The following is a 25294-nucleotide window of genomic DNA, read 5'->3' as shown; positions in this document are numbered from 1 at the left end:
TTAGGCTAAACTCTGAATGGCATGTGAAGCCAGCTGTGATACCATATATAATCCCTTTAATACCAAATGAAAGGACACCACAACAGATATATATAAAATAAAGTGTATTTATTCTAGTCAAACCCTCAGCACTCTTTATGAGATTAGAGGTAAGTACAACACAGTCTTATTTAAGCATACATTAAGTCACACAGGTAAGTAATACAGTTAGGCCCTAGGGGCCACGCAAACCATATACTAAGTAAGTGGTATAAGAACCACTGTCACGGAAATAGAATAGGCCTAGGCCTAGGGAATCGCTGGGGCTACACTACACTAGCGTTAGTTAGGAAGTGGGAGGCCCACGGGATTCGTGTGCAGAGTGGAAACACTCACGCGTAATGCGTAAAAGTCAATAGCAATAGTACAGTTTAGAAAACGGTAGATTTAGGACACTTCCGGAGTAGCTAGGAAGTTGAGACTTGAAAACTAGACACTAGGATAGTCACTATCCTGATGAGCACCGGAGTACCCAAGTTACCTAGCCCACAGGCTGCGGGTGCATAGGGGTGAAGATGCGTCGTTTTCGTCGTCGACTCCTATGGATGCCTGAAGAAAGATGCTGACAGGCAGTCAGTGAAGAGTGTCCGGTGGATCCCAAGGCTGGGATCAAGAAGAGAAGAAACCTGCAAGCAGAAGGGACAGAGTCAAGGTCACTAGCCAGTGACCACGTGGAACCAGGAAGGAACCAGGCGATGTCGTGAAGATTTGCAGGTGAAGGTGAAGCTTGTCGCTGCAGCCAGGAGGACCAGGAAGCGTCGAGGACGACCAGGACCAGGAGGCGAGCTGTCCCACGAAGGCTCTTGCTGTCGGCGGCGTCGAAGTTGGACTAGGACTCACCAAGCCTTGGCAAGCGGAACCCACGAAGAACGAAGGACTTGCTTCTGGTGCAGACCAGGAAGGTCTGGGGTGCTTCTTCTTTGCAGAGAAGCGGGAGCCAGTCTGGAGGAGCCAAACCAGCGCAGAAGATTTCAGGGTGCGTCGTCACAGAGGCCACTAGCCAGCGGGCAAGCAACCGGACAGACGCGGCAAGCAGGAAAATGCTGAAGGGCCCCACGCAGGACTCGTGGAGTGTGGGGGGCTGATCTTCGGTGCAGATGGTGCTTGGGGTTGGGGCTTCTCAATCCCCGGTGCACAACTTCGAGGGTACCTCAGAAGCTGCGCTGTAAGTTACTAGCCACTTTTTCCAGGTAGCCGGTCCCACGTCGCTCGTCGCCTCCACGGATCTCAGCTCTGCTGCAGATGTGGATGAGGGTCGGAGAAGTCTGGAAGTCAAGGCTCTGGTCGGGCTCTGCAGTCGGTTCCTCGTAGAACGGTCGCAAAGCAAAGGGTAGTCTCTTGATGGTGCCTGTTTGCACAGGGTAGCCACTCCTTGGCTACAAGGGAGATTCTTCAGTCTTCTTCTTTCGTCGAATGTCGAAGGTCCAGAGTTTCTGTTCAGTTTTGCAGGTTCAGGATAATCTAAAGTCTTGAGGCCCAACTCCCACTCTTATACTAATCTGGGGGGCTGGGATACCTGCTAGGTCACGCCTTATGGGTGGGACCTGGGAGGGGGTGGTTACACCCACTTCCCTTTGTCCAGTTTCGCGCCAGAGCTGGGGCTGGAGTGCCCCAGCGCCGGTTTGAACTGGACTATGCAAGGAACACCTTGTGTGCCCCAGGCATGTCTCATTCCTTTCAGCCCACCCTTCCCCAATACACTAAAGGCTGTCTGGGGAGGTGCTAGCACCTCCCCAAGCAGGAAACCTATTGTCCAGGCCTCCCTGGCTGGGATCACTCCCAGCTGCAGGAGGTCAGACTTGTGTCGTGGCAGCAGCATCCATTTTGTGATGCTGAGGCTTTGGTCAGAGGCTAACAGTTGAAGTATGATTTTAACATGTCTTTCCCTCTAGAAGGGGGGAATAATATTCTCATGTCCAGAAATGGCATGGGGGTATTATTCCACAGTGTTAGACACCTTACACGACATATTTCGATAAAGCCAAACCATAGTTACCATAACCGTCTAAGATTATAAGGCACTTTAAGAGTATATGGTAGGCTATATCATAGAACAGCTATAAGGACAAGGTTCCGAAAGCTGCAGACAGGCTCAGCTCATGCTAGAGCACCATCTCACATGTTACCAAGCACTCTGCCTCCAGGATTGTCAAGGCCTGCCATAGGAGTGACTGATAGATACACATGTGTCTATATGTAAGTTAGGTATAGGAATACTACACCTAAGCAAGGGGTGATTACACGACCTTGCCCCAGCTGAGTGATCAGCCAGTTGTGTCTGATTGGAAGGCCAGACCAGGGGTGGCATAATACATGCTGCAGCCCCTGGGAGGCCTAGGGTACACCTATGCCCTGGGTACCTAGGGTACACTGTACAGGGGCCAATAAGGTGATCCTATCCAAATGGGTTATGCACCTAAAGTACATAGTATTAGTTTAGAGAGAGAACAGCAGGGCTGTGGGTCTGATTAGCAGGCCCACAGCCACATCTAAGTCGAAAACCAGTAAAGCAAAAGCAAAAAGTGGGGGTGAACATAGAAAGCAGACCCTACTCTCCTACACCCCCCATGTACGTTCGAGTCGAACCCCCCTGTATGTACACCCGTGTACGTTCGAGTCGAACCCCCCGTGTACGTTCGAGTTGAACCCCCCCGTGTACGTTCGAGTCGAACCCCCCCGTGTACGTTCGAGTCGAACCCCCTGTGTACGTTCGAGTCGAACCCCCCTGTATGTACACCCGTGTACGTTCGAGTCGAACCCCCCGTGTACGTTCGAGTCGAACCCCCCCGTGTACGTTCGAGTCGAACCCCCTGTGTACGTTCGAGTCGAACCCCCCTGTATGTACACCCGTGTACGTTCGAGTCGAACCCCCGTGTACGTTCGAGTCGAACCCCCCGTGTACGTTTGAGTCGAACCCCCCTGTATGTACACCCGTGTACGTTCGAGTCGAACCCCCCCGTGTACGTTCGAGTCGAACCCCCCCGTGTACGTTCGAGTCGAACCCCCCCGTGTACGTTCGAGTCGAACCCCCCGTGTACGTTCGAGTCGAACCCACCTGTATGTACACCCGTGCACGTTCGAGTCGAACCCCCCCGTGTACGTTCGAGTCGAACCCCCCATGTACGTTCGAGTCGAACCCCCCGTGTACGTTCGAGTCGAACCCCCCCTGTATGTACACCCGTGTACGTTCGAGTCGAACCCCCCGTGTACGTTCGAGTCGAACCCCCCGTGTACGTTCGAATCGAACCCCCCCGTGTACGTTCGAGTCGAACCCCCCGTGTACGTTCGAGTCGAACCCCCCTGTATGTACACCCGTGTACGTTCGAGTCGTACCCCCACCCGTGTATGTACGGTGCGTACCCCCAGCACGTACGTACACGGGGGGGTTCAACTCGAACGTACACGGGGGGGTTCGACTCGAACGTACACGGGGGGTACGATTCGAACGTACACGGGTGTACATACAGGGGGGTTCGACTCGAACGTACACGGGGGGTTCGACTCGAACGTACACAGGGGGGTTCGACTCGAACGTACACAGGGGGGTTCGACTCGAACATACACGGGGGGGTTCGACTCGAACGTACACGGGGGGTTCGACTCGAACGTACACGGGGGGGGTTCGACTCGAACGTACACGGGGGGTTCGACTCGAACGTACACGGGTGTACATACACGGGGGGGTCGGCGTGTACATACGGGGGCTGGGGGGGGTCGGCGCGTACGTACGGGGGCTGGGGGGGTCGGCGCGTACGTACGGGGGCTGGGGGGGGTACGGTGCGTACCGGGCCACCTACTCTGGTCGATTCGTGCCGTACTTCGCTTTTCCGGCACTTTTTGGGTGCCGTGAAAATATTGCCGTCCGGACTGCTGTCGGTTCGAATCGTAATTCCTGGGTCGTGAAACGCTGCCTGAAAGCGTCCTGACGTCACGTCGCAGCATTCCCGGATCACATTCGTATGTATGTTTTCGTCGGTCAGTGTTTTTTACGATTCGTACGGATATGGTGTTTCCGTGCGAATCGTAATTCCATGTTTGTAAAGTTTTACGACCGGGTACGAGTCGGACGGGGAAAACGCTCCGACCGACGGTTCGTACCCGGTTTTTACCGGCTCGTGATCGGCACCATAATATTGAGTTTTTTATTTCGACCTACATTAATATTGATTTTTAATTATCGTAGGGACAGAATATCGACATCAAGAATATCGGTGACCAGAATATCGACCTCAAGGTAAGAAATATTGTTTTTGTTAATATCCAAGTTAGTAATATCGATAGCAAAAATATCCATGTTAATAATATAAATGTTTATGTTAGTGGTATGTTTTGTATTTTTTTTTTTAATATATGTATCAATTGTTTAGCAAATAGTAATTTTTTTTAAAGTAATTTTTGCGTTTTAGTACCATAGCGGGTTGTGGGTTTATAGGGGAATAGGGTGGGAAGTGATTTAATTATAGTAAATTAAATTATAATTTTTAGAAATTATTAATGATTTTTAATTAAATTTTGCATTTTAGTTCTGTAGCGGGTTGTGGGTTTATAGGGGAATAGGGTGGGTATTTATTGGTATTGATCATTCATGTAATGTTAATTAACTATTAATTGGTAATTCATTTTTAGTAATTGATTAATTGATAATTATATTAATTGTGTTACATTTTTTATTGGAGTGGGTTGTGGGTTTATAGGGGAATAGTTTGGGGAAGTAAATTAATTATAATACATTAATTAATAATTTTTATTTTGGGGTATTGATAGTTAATTTATTGTTTATTAATGATGACTTGGTTATTAATTTTAATTAATTAATTATTGATAAATATATTATTTGTGTTAATTTAATTTAGGAGTGGGTTGTGTGTTTATAGGGAATAGGGTGGGAAGTAATTTATTATAATTAAGTAATTATTAATGTTTATTGTTATTGATAATTAATTTATTGTTAATTATTAATTGGTAATTCATTTGTATTAATTGAATAATTGATAATTATACTAATTGTGTTAAATTCTATGCGGAGTGGGTTGTGTGTTTAATGGGGAATGGCGTGGGAAGTAATTTAATGTTATTAAAGTAATTATTAATTATAATTTATTGGTATGTATAATTAATTTTTTAAATTTATTAATAAATTATTATTTAATTAAAAAAATGATTTAATTGATAAGGATGTTATTTTTAACCCCTACGCTATCCAACACTTTCCCTACTGTTGCACTCTCTGGAGTAGGAATAGTAATTTTTACCCCTACCCCATCCAACACTTTCCCTACTGTTGCCCTCTCTGAAGTTGGAATAGCAACTATAACCCCTACGCGATCCAGCACTTTCCCTACTGTTGCACTCTTTGGAGTGGGAATAGTAATTTTTACCCCTCCGCTATCCAGCACTTTCCCTACTGTTGCACTCACTGGAGTGGGAATTGTAATTTTAACCATTTGTCTATCTAACACTTTCCCTACTGTTGCACTCTCTGAGGTGGGAATAGTCATTTTTACCCCTACGCTATCCAACACTTTCCCTACTGTTGTACTCTCTGGAGTTGGAATCGTAATTTTTACCCCTACTCTATCCAACACTTTCCCTACTGTTGCACTTTCTGGAGTTGGAATAGTAATTTTTACCTCTACGCTATCCTACACTTTCCCTACTGTTGCACTCACTGGAGTGGGAATAGTAATTTTTACCCCTATGCTATCCAACACTTTCCCTACTGTTGCACTCACTGAAGTGGGAATAGTAATTTTAACCCCTACGCTATCCATCACTTTCCCTACTGTTGCACTCTCTGGAGTGGGAATAGTAATGCTTACCCCTACGCTATGGAACACTTTCCCTACTGTTGCACTCTCTGGAGTTGGAATAGTAATTCTTACCCTTACGCTATCCTACACTTTCCCTACTGTTGCACTCTTTGGAGTGGGAATAGTAATTTTTTTCCCTCTACTATCCAATATTTTTCTGTATTGTTTTAGTTAATGTTGTGTATAATTTATTTTTAAAACATTAAAGATATTGTAGTTTTTTTATTTGTCATATATATTTTTTATAATTGTATTTATATTATTTCTGTATGTGTATAGATGTATTTATAATTTCTAAAATGTTTAACAATTTATAAGTTATTAAATTAATGATTTATGAATATTATTAAGTAAGTATTTATGCTATATTTTATATGTATATGTTTAATTTATTTTAACATTATGGGGCCGATTCCGATCCTGTATTTTTTCCCCCGTACGACTCGTATCTGTAAATTTTTCCATACGAATCGTACGAGTCCCGTCCGACCCATGAAGTACGATTCGTATGTGAAAAATACATACGGATCAGCCCAATCCGTACGAATCAGATCGGGAAAAGTTGTACGAGATGTACCCGGACACTTTTCCGTACGAATCGTAAAAATGCAGTCCGACTGTACTAGTACGATCCGGACCGGCTTTCCGATTTACGATTTGTACGGAAAACGTCCGTCCCGTACACGGGGAATGACTTGTACATATGCAATGTCGGTGTACGCACCGTACATTAGCAATGTCGGTGTACGCAAAGTACATAAGCGATGGCGGTGTACGCACCTTACATAAGCGATGGCGGTGTACGCACCGTACATAAGCGATGGCGGTGTACGCACCGTACATGGCAATGGGGGTGTACGCACCGTACATAGCAATGGGGGTGTACGCACCGTACATTGCAATGGGGGTGTTCGCACCGTACATAAGCGATGGCGGGGTACGCACCGTACATAGCAATGGGGGTGTTCGCACCATACATAAGCGATGGCGGTGTACGCACCGTACATAGCAATGGGGGTGTTTGCACCGTACATAAGCGATGGCGGTATACGCACCGTACATAGCAATGGGGGTGTTCGCACCGTACATAGCAATGGGGGTGTTCGCACCGTACATAGCAATGGGGGTGTACGCACCGTACATAGCAATGGGGGTGTTTGCACCGTACATAAGCGATGGCGGTGTACGCACCGTACATAGCAATGGGGGTGTTCGCACCGTACATAGCAATGGGGGTGTACGCACTGTACATAGCAACGGGGGTGTTCGCACCATACATAGCAATGGGGGTGTTCACACCGTACATAAGCGATGGCGGTGTACGCACCGTACATAGCAATGGCGGTGTACGCACCGTACATAAGCGATGGCGGTGTACGCACCGTACATAGCAATGGGGGTGTTCGCACCGTACATAGCAATGGCAGTGTACGCAGCGTACATAGTAATGGCGGTGTACGCACCGTACATACACAACGCATGGGGGTGTGTGTCTGTACGACTCATACCCCTGTACCGTTCTGAACCACAGACACTGTAAAACAGCACATGGAGGGTCTATTCGACTCTCACAACACCACAAAACACGTCTACACTGCACAAAAAATGGAAAGGACTTACCTGGGCACATCCAAACAGGCAAACAGAGGGGCAAACTCACAACCACCCCTTATAACACACCCTCCAAAAATTCAAACTGAGCCACACCCACAAATGTACCAATAAAAAGGGCCCACACACACAAACCATGAGCCTTTGCAACAGACTCACTGCAGCTAGAGAGCACACACCAACAACTGCACCCATCCACCTTAACATATACACCTTCACACAACCTCCTTCACACATACCCCCTCTCCACATTCAGATCCACACCGTCACATTCAGACCCACACACCCACAACCATCCACACGCTCACCCCACACCATGCCCACAGAAAAGAATCCAAAGTTCACAAGGGAGGAGCTGGAGATCCTTGTCAATGAAGTCATCAGAGTTGAGCCACAGCTGTTTGGAACATTGGTCAGACAGACCAGCATAGCAGAAGAATCACGCCTGTGCAGAGGATCGTCGATAGGGTGAATGCTGTTGCACCCATCAGAAGGACCAGGACCGAATGCCAAGCCAGGTGGTACGATCTGCGGAGGGCGGTCAAGAGAAAAATGAATGACGACTACACCCAGTGCAACATCACTGGAGGTGGTGCGCCCCGCAGACCAGTACATTACCATCCCTGGGAGGAGAAGGTGATGGCCATGCTTCCGCCGGTGGGAGTACATGGACTCCAAGGAGTTGCAGAGCCTGGTGAGTACACAAACAACTTATGTAACATGGGGGTAATGGCATCCATACCCCAACTACACCAAATGCACGTAACTATCCCCAAGCCATCACCGGCCAAAACCACAGTCAAAAACTACGCTAATGCAAATAACATGTGTATGCCCCATTGAGAAAGCAAGGCCATGCTATGTCCCATGCTACATGAAGCACCAACCCAAGAATGGATGTCCGGTATGCTGGGAGGGTGGGTGGCACAAACCGCATGTTTGAATTCTAAATCAGACACAATTGCCCTCATCCTATATGGCCCAGCTACATACCCATGCACCATGCGCAATGCACAGGGATTGAGAAAGTACTGACAAGATAGTTCACACTTGGCCCTGGTGTAGGCAGCACAAGGCCCTCCTGTGACCAGTGCAAACACAAACACCAAGACAACAAGGTCAGATATCTAGAACAGGAACTCACACTCACTGTCATGGCAGCATGCTCCTTGGGGGGACAGCTACATCACCTGGGAGCCCCAGGGCCAAATCTCACTACACCCACCAGCAGGCCCTGTCACACACACCCCTTACACAAGCAGACACCACCAGGACAGGCAATGGATTTACCCACTGTCACAATGGACATGCAACACAACAAGACCAATACATAGCCGAAGAAGCATCCAAGCCACAAATCGACATGTCAAAGACTCAGGAGAACATATCAATCTGTCCCCCGCAACATACCCATCCACAAGTGAACATTGAGGAGAATGCTAGGCACATACAACTACCTGGAGGAACAGTGCCAATTTGAATGTGTATGAAACATGCATGTTGCATGAAACAGCATTAACATTGTCTGTCTCTCACACACAGGGCAACGTGATGAATATCCCCCCAACAATGGGGGGGAAGAATCACAGTCAAAGGCTCGGGAGGAACCTGATCCCACCGGCAGCGACGCCTCTCAACACTCCGCGGATGACCCCGACCGACCTGGACCCTCTGGTGTCCAAGCCCCTGCAGAACCTAGTTCAGGAACATCTGTGCCAACCACCACCCCCATTCCTGCCACATCCCAGGAGACACCGAGGAGCCCTGCCCGCAGTGAACAACTGAGCCAGTCTGACCAGGAGTGACAAGGTGCGGCAGGCACCCAGGAGGAGGCAGACAACACCGCCACTGCCATCCCTCAGGGGTCCCGTAGACCCGATGTGCCCACAACGGCAGGCCAGGCTTGTGTGGGCAGGGGTGGTGGGAGTGGAGGATGGCAGAGGTGAGAACCTGACCAGCCAGCTGAAGGGACCGGTATGTCACACATACACAACATCATGGATGCATACCAGCGTGACACCAGGGAGTTCAGCCAGGTAGTGGTGACCCTCACAGAGATCAAGAACCAGCAGGCCGAGCAACACGCCAGTCAACAAGAACACCAAGGACGAATGGAGGCAAGACTGGCTGAGCTCCTGGCGGTGCAAAGGAACATAAGCCATTCAGTCCATCGGATCGCCGACAACATGGGTAACCCTCCCTGTGCCACCAGGCGCAGGCCACCACCAGCCACAGGGAGAGAGGGAGGAGGAGGAGGATTAGCCCGACGGAGCGTCCAAAGCATCGTCAAGGCCTGCATCTGAGGGTCCCGCGAGGAAGGTGGGTCATCCACGGAAAAGACCGTGAGAGGCAGCGGCCCATCCACATATCCCAGGTCACCTGGCCTGGCACCTGGCCTTCATGTGCGACAGCATCACCTCATTGACTGACATCATCTGCCACATGGACTTGCTGGTCACAGTCTGACCATTGATGCCAAACACTGTGGTCTGGACTCTGATGACTTCAAATGCCAAGGATCCCATCTCCCCCTGTGAACTTTGGATTCTATGGACCCTGCATTGCACCTTTTTCTGTGCACAAATCACGCCCCAGAGCTATAAATAAAAAATAAATACAGGAAATTTCATGTTGCAGTCATTTAGCATGAGTCCACAACATACGTGTAGGGATGTGTTGAAGTATGCCTGAGTGTGGAACTAACTCCAGCCATCCATACACTTGGATCTGAGTCCAGTCGAGGACACACATGGGTCACAATGTATCACAAAATACAGACATGGATCCCAATACTCACCCGTGATGGCCTCAAGCTGCTGAGGGGGTGCTTGCAATGCTGCTCAGACAGACCAATTTGGAAGAGTATCATGAAGGTGTAGAGGTCATGGGTCATGTTGATGTGCCCGGGGAGGGAGTCCCAGGTCTGTTTGGTGAGGTGGGAGAACTATCTCCTGCATGCAGTTTTTATGTGGATGCGATGAATGGTGGCCAGGGAAAGATGGGCTGCATGGAGTTGGGCCAACGGAGTGTTGGATGACAGACATCCAAGGTCGGTTTTGGGTCTGGGGTTGTGGACTGCCTCCTGAGTGTGGTTGAGGAGTCTGAAGGTGATCCTGCAGCACACAGTGAGCCATTATACCTATCTCTGGTGGACGGTGATGTGGCTGGGGCGGGGACAAGTTCTCCAGCAGTTTTGCTGTTGTTCTCCGTAGAGGCCGGTGCTGTAGTTGAGCCAGCTGGTGTCGTGGACTAGGGGGACGGTCTGTCTTGCCTTGGAGTGGATCCATCTGTGGGTCATTTACAGCATGTGGAGGGTGTTGCAGCAAGAGGTACAGATGGTGGTGAGTTGCATGGGAATTGTGAGCGATGGGTCCATGATGAACAACAGCTTGCGTGCGTGGCCACTGGGTGCTGGTGCGGTGCACAGATCAGTGGGACACAATGAGTTGACCCAGCTGTAACGGGACAATCCTCAGATGATGACCTCTGTCCTGTCCAAGTCCAGCCTCAGGTGGCTGATGTTCAGCCATTCCTCAATGGATCTCATGCCTTCTTGAAGTTTGGATCTGGCAATGGCTGGCTCTTTGGTGAGTTTGAGGAGCAGCTGGGTGTCAATGGCATACGAGATGATGATGAGGTTGTGTGCGCATGTGATGGTGGAGAGGGGGGTCATGGAGACATTGAAGATCGTCATGCTGAGAGAAGAGCCCTGTGGCATGGGCCAGATGACCCCATTGTACTACATGTTGCAGGGTGGAGGCAGACTCCCTGGGCCTTGCTGGTGAGCTACTTTCTGATTTAACCCTGGGCCCTCCTCTGGATACCAGTGTTGGAGATGTGTGAGCTGACAGTGTGGTAGCAAATGGTGTAGAATGCCATTGAGAGGTCAAGGGTGGTGGCCTCACCATTGTTGAGCAGGGCAAAGTTGTCGTTGGTGGTGGCATTGCTGACGGCTGCAGTGGTGTGATTACTGTGGAAGATGGTCTGGTGCCGGTTGCCTGGAGATGGTTGCATGAAGGAAATTTGTCAGTTGCTTGTTGAGTGTCTTCCTGATGACATTTGCTGGGTAGGGAAGCAGGGTGATGTTCCAGGAGATCCTGCGGTACTGCCGTCCATTGTTTAAGAAGGGCCTGGGTCTCTGCATGCCTCCTGCACCCATGGAATGTGGAAAACTCAAAGGAGACATTCATGATGCGCTGGACGTGGGCTTCAAGGATGTGGAATGATGTGGTTAGGATGTTGTGTGAGAAGGGGCCTGATGGACTACCAGAGTGTATGTTGCACATGAGCCAGGTTGTGTCATTGCTGCTGATGGGAGTCCATAACCTGATGGGGGTTTGTCCTGCGGATAATAGTGCTCTCTGCCTCTGGGTGCCAAGGCTGTCGTGTATGCCCATGAGCTTGCAGTGGTACAATGTTGCAAGGGATGTGATCTCCCTTGCAAGGGTGGGGTGTCTTGGATGGAGATCTGCTGTCAGTTCACTCACAATGCTGATGAGCTCCTTGATGTCGTGTGTTTGGGTGTCTCGGCACTATCTGAAAAATCTCCACTTGTCCTTACTGATGATATGGTTATGGCTGTGTATGGTGTTTTCCAGGGCTGCAAGGCAAATGATGGCTCTTTGTGTTGCAAGGTTTGCACAAGAGTCCGGCTAAGTCTGTAGGAGTCCAGTAGGTCTGCCTTGCCCCAGGTGCCTTAACTGTTGTTGTGCTTCACAGGAAAGTCTGTCAATGTGGCAAGATTGTTGGATCGGTTGCTGATCCAGTGCGTGAGGTTGCAGGGTGTGGCGGTGGTGTTGGTTTGAGTGTCCCACACAGCTTCTCTGTGGTGACAAGCATCTTTGGGGGATCGGTAGCGGGGTGTGGGGCAGTGTGTTGCTTGTCGGAGACGTGGATTCAAATGTTGATGGACTAATAATGGATGGTGGTGTGGTTCCCCTCCAGCAAGAAGTTACTGGCCCCCAGCCACATGTAGCCCGTGGAGGTGAGGGCGTGCGTGCAGATGTACGTGTTGACGGAATAGTGGAAGTAGGCCTGCAGATCTGTAGATGAGTGTTACTCTGAGGGTTGCTATGGAGTTGCTGCAAACCCGGATTTGTGACTCTGAGGGTGTACTTGTGAATAAATAGCAATTCATCCCCCGGGATTGGTGTTGTCATCCCTGCGGGTGATCTTGTATCCGTCTGAGATGGCAATGAAGACGTCATGTGCTGAGGATGCTTTTGTCCAGGTTACTGTCATGAAGGTGATGTGTGGGGCTGTTGTGTTGAGGAGGTAACAGAGTCCAATGGTGTGCAGGTGGACGGAGCGGGTGTGGAGTAGGAGGCACATTACCTGGTTGTTCTGACAGGGTCTGGTAGGCTGGGCAGCACTGTGTAGGCAGTTGGAGTAGCACACTCAGCATGTGAAGGTGTCGTGTGTGTGCTTAGGGGTTGCCTGATAGCAGGCGGATGATTGGCACGATGACATTGCTTGGAGAGTGATTGCAGCATGAGCCTGTTGTGTGACGTGGGTCATGCAAAGACTAGAGGGTCGTGCACGGTGCATGTTGCAGGCGCAGACGTTCCTGCCTTTGGCACGGCGCTGGGGCTACAGTGGCACAGAAAAGCTGCTGCCTGCATTTCGAATGGGTGGAGGGGGAAGGACTGAGCATTTTTGAGGCGTGGGGGTTGCAGAATCAGGGCACTCGGTGGGGCGGTGCTGCAGGTGAGGCAGCATCATGCGGAAGGAGTTAGAAATTAGGCAAAAAGTAGCACACAAAGACAAGGTCTGAAAGGCACAGTGCAACAGGTGTATGTAAAGGAAGGAGTGTCAGGTTACTCATGGGTCACTCCGCGAAAATGTATGAACAATCACCATAAATTACAGCCACTGGATCAGGCAACAAAATGCGGAGATGCGCAAAGGAGACACACCATCAGCAGGCGTTCACATCCCGTTGTAGGGAGCAACCTGCACAAATACATACACAACCAGGTACTTCATGCACAATAGAGATCATTAGCCATAAAGCACTGCATGCATGTTGCCAAAGTACACATACACACAGATGCTCAATCTTTGACAATTATGCCATAGATGACGCATGCAAACTGTCAAGAGAGCTGCAGTGACAGAGATGAGGCACTTTGGATTGTGCTGAACACCTTTATTCCACATACACACACAAAGGGATATGCATCCATATTAACAGACTCACAGGTCAGTTGACAGAACATGTGGGACATGCGCTGGACACCCCCTTCACAACACGGATGATGTAAATCCCAATGAACTGGCACACAAGTTAAGGGGATGAGCTAAACACATCCTGCTGCACATGGAGAGGCTGCAATTCCCCATGGAGCCTGTTGTTGTGATGTCCCCCACTATGTCCACCCGTAGCATCTGCAATGTTTCAGAGGCAAGGTTTACACACATTGAAGCCTTCATCAGACGCCACACTCCACTACAGATGACTGTCAAGAAGGGTGACTATCATGTCATGGGAGTGATGCTACATGTTATATGCTCCATGGTGAGAAAACATGTATGCATGGTACCACAACATGCACAGAAGCAGTCCCCACACATTCCAAACCCGTACCACCACAAAAAATCCTTGCTGCAATCCTTACCAAAACTGACCTTTCCACATGTCCGTGCATGGAACACTGATTCAGCACACGTTGCAATGCTCATGAGGAATAGCAGGAGGATAACAATGACATGAGCAGACAACAGGCGCAAAATACCTGGGAATGACAGACACACAAGAAGTCACCTAAAACAATTCTCACCGCACACATGGACATTTACCAAACATGAACAATGTTTGACACATGTAAATTGCAAAGAAAGTCTCTCCGAAAAACTGTGTGGCATGACATCATCACTCGAGTGACACATCAGAACACACATCCAAGTCACTTTGCATTCAGTCAGCTGGACACACACATTGCAACACATGCCACACAATGCTACAAGCTTGCACACTCATACCCAGTGACTCACCATTATGAGAAGAAGTTGCGTATGAGCTGACTCCGGATATCATCTCCCTCCTCCTCCTCATCACTAGCCTCGTGAGCAAGCCCTTGATCCTCCACGGGTGGATGTTCCTGCTCATCCGGATCCAGGATGAGTGGCACTGCCTTCTCAACTGCCATGTTGTGCAGCATGCAGCACACGAGGAAGATTTGGCACACCTTCTCCGGGGCATAAGGGAGGGACCCGCCTGTCTTGTCCAGGCACCGGAATTGGCTCTTCAGGAGTACAAACGTCCTCTCAATCACTCGCCTGGTCTGCCTGTGTGCATTGTTGTACCGGTGATCTGCAGCTGTTCTTGGGTTGCGGAGAGGTGTAATCAGCCATGGCATGTTGGGATAGCCAGAGTCCCCTACATGGAAATATCATGTAAATAAGTGGGTCAGGAGATGCCGTAAGAGAGAAAGATACCGCAACACATAGGACAAAAAGAGTATAGCCACCAACAAGACATGCTCGTTTGTTGTGCAGCCGCAGCATCATTTGTGGCACCCTGCTACGCCTCATGATGTAGGCATCGTGTGCTGATCCAGGAAGACGTGCACAGACATGGGAAATCAGCATGTTAGCAAGACACACCCCAAGGGCATTTATCGAGTGGTAATGTTTGCGGTTGCGATAGGCTTGTTCCTGTGCCTGTGGTGGTACCAAAGCCACATGTGTACCATCAATGGACACAATTCCATGGGGCATCCCTCCCAGGGCATAGAAATCACGCTTGACATCTGTCAACTCCTCTGGAGTAGGAAATTTGATGAATTCATCAAGGTGCTCCAACATGGTTGCTAAAACATCACGCAGGACACGGCTGAACATAGTCTGTGACATCCCACCCACATCAGCTATGGTCAATTGAAACGTACCTGTGGCAAAAAAATGTAAGGCTGCCATCACCTTCATCTTGGGGGTCAGCGCAGTAGGATACCTGTGTTGCGGTTGGAGGTGTGGTGCCAGCTTGTCTGTCAAGTCCTCAATCAACTGACGAGTGAATCTGTAACGGCGGATGTTAAATGGTAGCGGCAGTTTCAGTCGATAACCTTTCAAGTATTGCCCGGCGGTAATCGCCTCTTATACCATTCGATGATTAACCAACAAAAGAGGCAGGCGCCGGAGACTGGAAGTCAGGAAACAAAGTTTTATTCCGTCGGAGCAGAACACATCAGATCGGACAGCAAGGTATCGTCTCGAGGTGCTCTAACCACATCTCTGAGGCCTGGCCTCTTATACACAGGTTTATTGCTTTATTACATGTTACACATTCTTGTTGAGACTTTGATTTACGGAAAGACATCCTTGGAATCCCCACTTCAAGCTCGTTCCCACACATATCTACAGTGGAAGTCCCCACCCCACCCACAGTAGGAGATGGCTATCACACAGCTGGACATTCCGCCAATTCCCGGGGGTGTGTGCAACTGGTCGGGTCTCAGGGGGGGGGGGCCTTGATCTACTGTAATCCGTTTGATGTGGGGTGTTTCCCTTACAGTAGGGGCAATAAACTGCATCCGCAGGGCTAGGTGATGGCCTGCGATCGGTTCGGACAATCGGGCGCAGAGGAAGGGGGTTATCAAAGGGATGTATGACCATGTATGGGATGAAAGAAGGTGTCGGTCAGGCGTGGGATGTGGTTCCATGGCAGGGTCGCGCAGAAGGAGAGGGTTTATGTCCCATGTATGAGAGAGCAGGGGTGGCCGGCGCGCGGGGGGATGTTCGCAGCGCCAGAGGGACGCGCTGGCGATCGGCAATGAGGTCATGGTGCCTAAAATGGCCGTCGCGCGTTTTCTGCGTGTGGCGCTTGGGGAGAGACAAGATGGCGCAGATAATGTTCAGTTACGAACCAAATTTCCACAGTCCTCCCTTTTAACATATCTCGCCAGCTTGTTTAGTTCGGATCTATCCCCATAATACCACGAACTTCTACCTCGTACAGAGTTTTCATATGTTCTGCTTCAAAGTTCAGAGTCTTGGGCGGACAGGAATACTCTGACACAATTGTACATAATTACATGTAGTTGATGTGATAGGCGAGGAGGTAGCGCATACAAAATTACATTAGCTGTGTCATATGTCAGACCCGGAGATAGGAGGAGGGAAGCTCGCTTGAACATAAACATGATACCGTAAAGTAAAAAAAAATGTTCTGGCAAAACAAGGAATATTACGTACATTACTTAAGGCCTAGACTTCGTGTGGATCAAACTAGACAGCATAGTCATGTGCACGGCTGGTGTTATACAAGTGTCATTATACAAAGTTAATGTTTCTTAACTATCAGTGTACAGTTGGAAGTGACCGATGTAATATTATGAAAACTCGATTGGAAGATAGTCAATACGAAAGCGGTTGGGAGAGGAATTCAACTCAACATGAGTTACAGTCAGGGAAGGGAGTTCTTCTTTCCAGTGTCTTATTATAGCGAGCCATCACTGGTAAGCTCTCATTGTTCTTCTTTCGTTGGCACTGTTGAGCACCGGCGGTGGAGCTAAGGTCCAGCTCAAATCCAAGTTTTCACGTAGCAGGGTGTGACCATTCGTTGCTCTCGGATCACAGTCCTGTTCCCTAACTCATCTTATCATAGGTACCTTGAGACGGGGTACCCGCATTTCGTTCTTCTTTTGTCAAGTCAAATTCAAAATCCCATATGAAAGAGGGGGGGGGGAATAGGGGCGTGCTTTGGGAGGCCGAGGGAAGAGGGGGTGGAGTGGGATCGGATCAAAAAGCGGACCAAGGAGAGCAGAATCTTTTAGCACTGAGCCCATCAATCGGGCTCGACGGGCTGGGACTTCAGGCACGAGCTGATCAGTGAGCAGGGGGCTTCGGGATAGCCCTTCTTTCTATCGCTTTCCATGCTGAGAATGGTGCCTCGTCCCGCATCTTTTTGCTCCGTGGCTCCTCCTTGGTCGAGGCCATAGATGTTCCATGATCCGCAGCCAGGCTGTGCGTCACGTCCGACCCCTCTCCTCCGATGACCGCATGTTATCTTTGAATGAGTACAAGAAACAAAATCTTAGAGAACTGGTAGGGAAGACCTTTACACACTCCCAACCCCAAGTAGTGGGGGAAACGTTTATCGGTCACTCTATGGTGGATGTCTATTAACTCTTATGTCGGTGTACGCTACTAACTCATTAATCATTGCTGTGGTGCAGGTTTGCGAGTGTTCCTGCAAATTTCCATCACCAGGTCTGCTAGGTGTTGATTCCTGTACCTTATAAACGTAGCAAGAAGTCTGACATCTATCAACTTCCTGGTCTATCAAAATTCGAACCGGCTTCTCCGGCAGAGACTCGTCTTTCTAACGCAAGCCCTGCTGATTCATATTTTTCTCCAGGGACTGCTAAGTTTATGAAAAAGTGCGAGGTGTTACTGTCATGGGCTCACAAATATCTGTTTCGGGGAGGAACACGCGCTAAACATTTTTCTTGCTGGAGACAATAGTTAACCTTTATCAGTTCTAGGCGATGTATCTTTAAAAACAAGGTCATCAGCTGTATTGCTTAAAATATAACTAGGACTATTCTGGAAGGACGGGGTGTTTAGGCGCTCTATTTCTGTGCAATGGGCGAGGCGATTCTGAGTGATGGAGGTGGAGTCGTTAGAGCCCTAAAACAACAAAAACCACTGACATATAGTTCCCGTTATAAGGGCCAGATTGGGAGACATCAGTCATCTTACCTGTCCTTTCCTTCTCAGCCAATTAAGTTCCATCATTTACAGAAAGGAGAGGTAGTAGTGTGGCAAAATACGGTCGTTTTGCTTCTGTCAATTTGTTCGAACACTGTCGTGTTTAGGCCAATTATACATATACCGAGGAGGTACAGTGTTGTCATCTAATCAAAAGAGGGCAAGGGAGCCTTCAGCGAGGGAGAGAGAGAGAGAGAGAGAGAGAGAGAGAGAGAGAGAGAGAGAGAGAGAGAGAGAAAGAGAGAGAGACGTGCGCATCAAGTAGGCTATTGGGTACACGTACGACATAAAACGAGAGAGAGAGAGAGAGAGACAAACGTGTACGATAATAGGCCACTTGGTGTACACACAACATAGAGCAGCACGGGTCAGTTTTTCGTACAAAAAACACAAGCTGGGGGAAAACATAAATTCAACGTTCACGTACACACAAATACCTGATAGGGTGTAACAGTACATACATCAAGCACAGCAAGTTTCGGGTGTAAGTCACCCTCCAATTTACTAGCTTCCGGGAGAGTCGTTTCTTCAAACGAGGAGTTACCATATTCGGGCTTATTTTCCCATCCCCTTGATCGATAGACAAGTATTTCAGTCATACAAAGACTTTCTCTCCAGCGACCCAGGCATATGCAATACATACACATTCATACCGTTCAATCAGGGCACATACGCACAGTCATACCATACAGTTTTTCACGTTCCCAGTGATGGTCTGCACTCCACGCACCATCTCACAGCACATGTCTATGTCTTTCCCTACATGGAGCACGGTGCGGTCTATGTCCACTCCATTCTTCAGTCGGAACTCCGATGTAACCTACAGAGAAGAAAAGAAGGGGGGGCAGCATTCAAAGCACATCAGCGCGCATAAACACGAAAAAGTTCTACTTACCACGTACCAGACTAGCTGCAGGAACGTACAATACCACAGATCTTGACTATCCTTTTCGCATTCTTCTTTCTGTGTACTATATCCTTTTGTTCTACTATACCAAAATTTCTTCATTTTTATTTTTTCCCTAAATTCGAGTTCCCTCTTCGTGCATTTGTTTCTCAATTAGCCGTATATTATTGGACAAAATACCATACCTTACATGGATACAAATTTTCATCAATCCAAAATTCAGGCAAAGGGTCTGCATTATCTGTCTTCTATTGTTTGGGAATGACAGCCGTTATTCAAAACCTTACCAACCTAGACGATTGTTATGACGCTGATTCCATAATTCCTTCGAAAACCCTTTATTGTGAAAATGTCAGTATACAAATACGGGCCTACAACCGTATAGGCCGGCCACGGTGCAAGAGGCGTCGAGTATCATGAGCAATACTACCTTAATGCGAAAATAAAAATAATCAATAATGAGAAGACCAGCATCAATAAGGTTGTCCGCATGTCCAGTCAGTACCCTCCCTGTCCCCCGCCCGCCATGTGCAAAAAGACCGTATACATATCCCTTAACATCAATTGCCAAGTAACCTGGAACGCCATAAGGAGTTGTAGGCCCCTCCTACATCGGCGCCATTTTGGGGCGAGGTCGGGTGGGTCCAGTGTATAGTCTAGATGTTTCCACTAGCTAACGGTCGGACCAGAATCCCTTTCGGCAGTCAAAAAAATTTCCATTAATGCCAACAGAAAGAACAGACAGCATGAATCGTGACTCGAAGGTGGGGAAAGCAAAGTTGTTTCCTAACGGATCATGCTGAGGTTCCACCAGAACTGCTTCGGGTTGGTAGACTACAGTGTCTCCTGGTAATTCAAACAGAAACTGGCGTCAGCATGAGGGCACCACCATCTTGCAGCGACGCCGTGGTCCTTTCGGAGAGCGGGACAGCAGGCATGTCTCTCCGCCGATACCCTGAATCAGTCTCTCTCACGGCACTAAACGGGGACAAGGTGGCTGCCGCCCGGGGCAAAGGCAAGTTAATGTGGAATGATCGAGCGATAGTGGCGGTTGCCCCCACCAGAAGTCCGAGGGAGTCGAGGGCCAATGACTCCCGTAGAATCTGCAAAGCTGAGAGGACGTCTTCAAGGGTGGGGCCCACGCCCGAGCAGGCAAACTTCCGAGTTCCGAGGTAGCCCAGAGCCATCTTAGTGGACCAGGCCCGAATCCGAAGAGCCGGCCGCCATTTTTGAGACTCCTGTGGCAGCAGCAGTTCTCCACCACGGCCACCAGAGTGGGTCCCTCGACCAACCAACTGCGGGGGCCCACTTCTTGGGTGGAACGTCAAGGGCAAACTTGGTGCAGAAAGGAACTTCCGCCCGGGTGGTCGTCCGGCAGGTGAAACGTTTAATGGCTGCCCTGCTGCAGCTGGCTGGTGAGTGAAGCGTCAAGGGGTGCCCTACTGCAACTGGTGAGCCTCCACCTGGGGAGGCGGGGGAGGCCTGTTCGCGTCGCCTCCCCCCCCGGGCACCCCACGCCGTCTTTCGGTGCTGTATTGTAGGACGGCCAGGCCGGCACTACAGCTTACTGGACACCACCTCGATGCCGTCCGGGTATCGGCGCATCGTGTTGCCTCCGGCCTCTTCGCACAACGGACCGTCACTGATGCCGTCTCACAGGCGGATGGATTTTGTAGGCCCTTTTTATAGCCCAAAGCCGACTAAGAGACAGCAATGTTGCTACTTGGAAGAAGGAGGGGCGGGGACTGTGTTACGCGGACGGTGAATGCTTTGGGGGTGGATGTTGCAGCAGGCTGCCATGTAAATAGTTGTGTTTTAATGTGTTTTACCCTGTTGAAGTGTTGCATATACCTACAAGTTATTAAAGCGTTTTAATCATACTATTTTGTTGGAGTGTGGCATATATATGTTGGGAGGGAGCGTATGGAGGGGGCATATAGGCGATCGGAGGACCTAATAGTAATTCGTCATTCACTCGTTGCTTGGAAGGTAACTCAGGGTAGAGCGTAGAGGGGGTCCTAACAGGGCACTGGCCTGACGTTTCAGATTCTTGTTTTTGTTTAGCTTCCTTTCTCTCCTTTATTTCTTCCTCTAACTTTCTAGCGACAAGATGAGCTGCCTTTCGTAGTTCTTTTTCTGCCTTTACTTCTTCTCTCTTTTTCCGTTGCGTTGCTTCTTTGCGCCACATACCGATACTATCGAGCATAGTGGGCGTCGTTTTATTGCTACGTAGAGCTATTTCTAGCGTTTCTATTTTATGGTCATCAAAGGATCCCATCAGTGGCCACTGACTTTCGGAGTCCTTCTTTGTATATTTATGCCATAGTTTGCTATAGGCTACAGCGATTAGTCCATATTTAGTAAACATGTCCTTATTAGGGGTGCCTTCCAGTGGAGCCGGATGGTTCATCTCTAATAAGCGGTCCGGGCAGAACCAACTATCAATCAGTGGGGAGAAGATAGGCATGACGGGTTACAACGGGGGACAAAAGTCCGCGTTACCTACCCTTCACTATCTGCAAAGACTAGACAGAATATTTCTATTCTACGTTATTTGCAAACAGAGAATCTCTCAAAAAGCACTATTCATCAAAAACAATCAATGTTTGGACAATCAATCAGTGGAGAGAATAATAGGCACGACGGGTTACAAAGGGGGACAAAAGTCCGCGTTACCTACCCTTCACTATCTGCAAAGGGAGAGAGAGTATTTCTACTCTTCCCCGTTTGTAGGCAGCGAATATCTCAAAAAGAACAATCAAATAAGCAATACTAGTATTTTCAATCAATCAATCAATCAATCGTTTCGCAATTTGTCGTGTTACACGACCTTACCCGGACCGTATGGACAGTTTCTCGTCTTCCGCCTCCAGCGCCCGATCGTCCTCTACTCTCCGTATTTGCCGCGGCACTCCTGATGGTTCCCAGTCAGGACCGTAGATCACTCGAGAGAGGTCTGCTCGGAACCAGTGAAGTTCGGATGATCGGCTGCCAGACGAGGGTCTATCGGGCAGGAGCTCTTCCCGATCGTTGCAGTCGTTCACTCTGTCGTTGGGACCTCTCTCATTGGATCCACGTGTCGCTGATGGGCCCCACGTTTGGGACGCCAATTGTTAAATGGTAGCGGCAGTTTCAGTCGATAACCTTTCAAGTATTGCCCGGCGGTAATCGCCTCTTATACCATTCGATGATTAACCAACAAAAGAGGCAGGCGCCGGAAACTGGAAGGCAGGAAACAAAGTTTTATTCCGTCGGAGCAGAACACATCAGATCGGACAGCAAGGTATTGTCTCGAGGTGCTCTAACCACATCTCTGAGGCCTGGCCTCTTATACACAGGTTTATTGCTTTATTACATGTTACACATTCTTGTTGAGACTTTGATGTACGGAAAGACATCCTTGGAATCCCCACTTCAAGCTCGTTCCCACACATATCTACAGTGGAAGTCCCCACCCCACCCACAGTAGGAGATGGCTATCACACAGCTGGACATTCCGCCAATTCCCGGGGGTGTGTGCGACTGGTCGGGTCTCAGGGGGTGGGGGGCCTTGATGCAGTTGACGGGACACTGACATCAAGCTCATGGGAACACATGACACACACCTGACATAGTCCCAAAGGGGCACGCTGACCGTGATAGGTCAGTTGATAGAGTGTCCCTGTCCCTGGCATCAGGAGACAGGTGCGGGTGTTGATGACTGTGCCATCCCACTGCTGCTGTGCATGACACAGTTGGACTACAGACACACATGTGGCAAGTGTCAAGGTGATGTGTGCCACATAGTGCCCCATCACACATGACATGTGTCCACGTACGTGTACTACTAGTGCGATCCCCTTACGTGTACGCACTAGTAGTACACGTACATGTACGCATGTGTACTACTAGTGCGTACACGTAAGGGGATCGCATTAGTAGTACACGTACGTGTACGCACTAGTAGGTCACGTACGTGTACTACTAGTGCGATCCCCTTACGTGTACGCACTAGTAGTAAACATACATGTACGCATGTGTACTACTAGTGCGTACACGTAAGGGGATCGCACTAGTAGTACACGTACATGTATGCACTAGTAGTACACGTACGCGTACTACTAGTGCGTGCCCGTAAGGGGATCGCACTAGTACTACACGTATGTATACTACTAGTACGTACACGTACGTGTACTACTAGTGCGTACCCGTAAGGGGATCGCACTAGTAGTACACGTACGTGTACTACTAGTGCGATCCCCTTACGTGTACGCACTAGTAGTACACATAAGTGTACTACTAGTGCGTACACGTACGTGTGTTAAATGGTAGCGGCAGTTTCAGTCGATAACCTTTCAAGTATTGCCCGGCGGTAATCGCCTCTTACACCATTCGATGATTAACCAACAAAAGAGGCAGGCGCCGGAGACTGGAAGGCAGGAAACAAAGTTTTATTCCGTCGGAGCAGAACACATCAGATCGGACAGCAAGGTATCGTTTCGAGGTGCTCTCTCTGCATCTCTGAGACCTGGTTTCTTATACACACGTTTATGACTTTATTGCAGGTTTATCATACATGGCACATTCTTGAGATCGCTTTGATACATGAAAGAACATCCTCAGAATCCCCGGCACAGATCCGCTCCCACACATACCTACAGTAGAAGTCCCCACCCCACCCACAGTAGGAGATGGCTATCACACAGCTGGACATTCCGCCAATTCCCGGGGGTGTGTGCGACTGGTCGGGTCTCAGGGGGTGGGGGGGCCTTGATCTACTGTAATCCCTTTGATGTGGGGTGTTTCCCTTACAGTAGGGGCAATAAACTGCATCCGCAGGGCTAGGTGATGGCCTGGGATCGGTTCGGACAGTCGGGCGCAGAGGAAGGGGGTTATCAAAGGGATGGATGACCATGTATGGGATGAAAGAAGGTGTCGGTCAGGCATGGGATGTGGTTCCATGGCAGGGTCGCGCAGAAGGAGAGGGTTTATGGCCCATGTATGAGAGAGCGGGGGTGGTCAGGCGCGCGGGGGATGTTCGCAGCGCCAGAGGGACGCGCTGGCGATCGGCAATGAGGTCATGGTGCCTAAAATGGCCGTCGCGCGTTTTTTCGCGTGTGGCGCTTGGGGAGAGAGAAGATGGCGCAGATAATGTTCAGTTACGAACTAAATTTCCACAGTCCTCCCTTTTAACATATCTCGCCAGCTTGTTTAGTTCGGATCTATCCCCATAATACCACGAACTTCTACCTCGTATAGAGCTTTCATATGTTCTGCTTCAAAGTTCAGAGTTTTAGGGCGGACAGGAATAATCTGACACATTTGTACATAATTACATGTAGTTGATGGGATAGGCGAGGAGGTAGCGCATACAAAATTACATCAGCTGCGTCATATGTCAGACCCGGAGATAGGAGGAGGGAAGCTCGCTTGAACACAAACATGATACCGTAAAGTAATAAAAATGTTCTGGCAAAACAAGGAATATTACGTACATTACTTAAGGCCTAGACTTCGTGTGGATCAAACTAGACAGCATAGTCATGTGCACGGCTGGTGTTATACAAGTGTCATTATACAAAGTTAAAGTTTCTTAACTATCAGTGTACAGTTGGAAGTGACCGATGCAATATCATGAAAACTCGATTGGAAGATAGTCAATCCGAAAACGGTTGGGAGAGATCAATTCAACTTAACATGAGTTACAGTCAGGGAAGGGAGTTCTTCTTTCCAGTGTCCTATTATAACGAGCCATCACTGGTAAGCTCTCATTGTTCTTCTTTCATTGGCACTGTTGAGCACCGGCGGTGGAGCTAAGGTCCAGCTCAAATCCAAGTTTTCACGTAGCAGGGTGTGACCATTCGTTGTTCTCGGATCACAGTCCTGTTCCCTAACTCATCTTATCATAGGTACCTTGAGACGGGGTACCCGCATTTTGTTCTTCTGTTGTCAAGTCAAATTCAAAATCCCATATAAAAGAGAGGGGGGGAATAGGGGCGTGCTTTGGGAGGCCGAGGGAAGAGGGGGTGGAGTGGGATCGGATCAAAAAGCGGACCAAGGAGAGCAGAATCTTTTAGCACTGAGCCCATCAATCGGGCTCGACGGGCTAGGACTTCAGGCACGAGCTGATCAGTGAGCAGGGGCTTCGGGATAGCCCTTCTTTCTATCGCTTTCCATGCTGAGAATGGTGCCTCGTCCCGCATCTTTTTGCTCCGTGGCTCCTCCTTGGTCGAGGCCA

The sequence above is a fragment of the Triturus cristatus genome, chromosome 6, assembly GCF_964204655.1.
Source record: "Triturus cristatus chromosome 6, aTriCri1.1, whole genome shotgun sequence".
NCBI classification, from domain to species: Eukaryota; Metazoa; Chordata; class Amphibia; order Caudata; family Salamandridae; genus Triturus; species Triturus cristatus.
The sequence above is the reverse complement of the archived record's forward strand: the minus strand, read 5'-3'. Positions refer to the sequence as shown.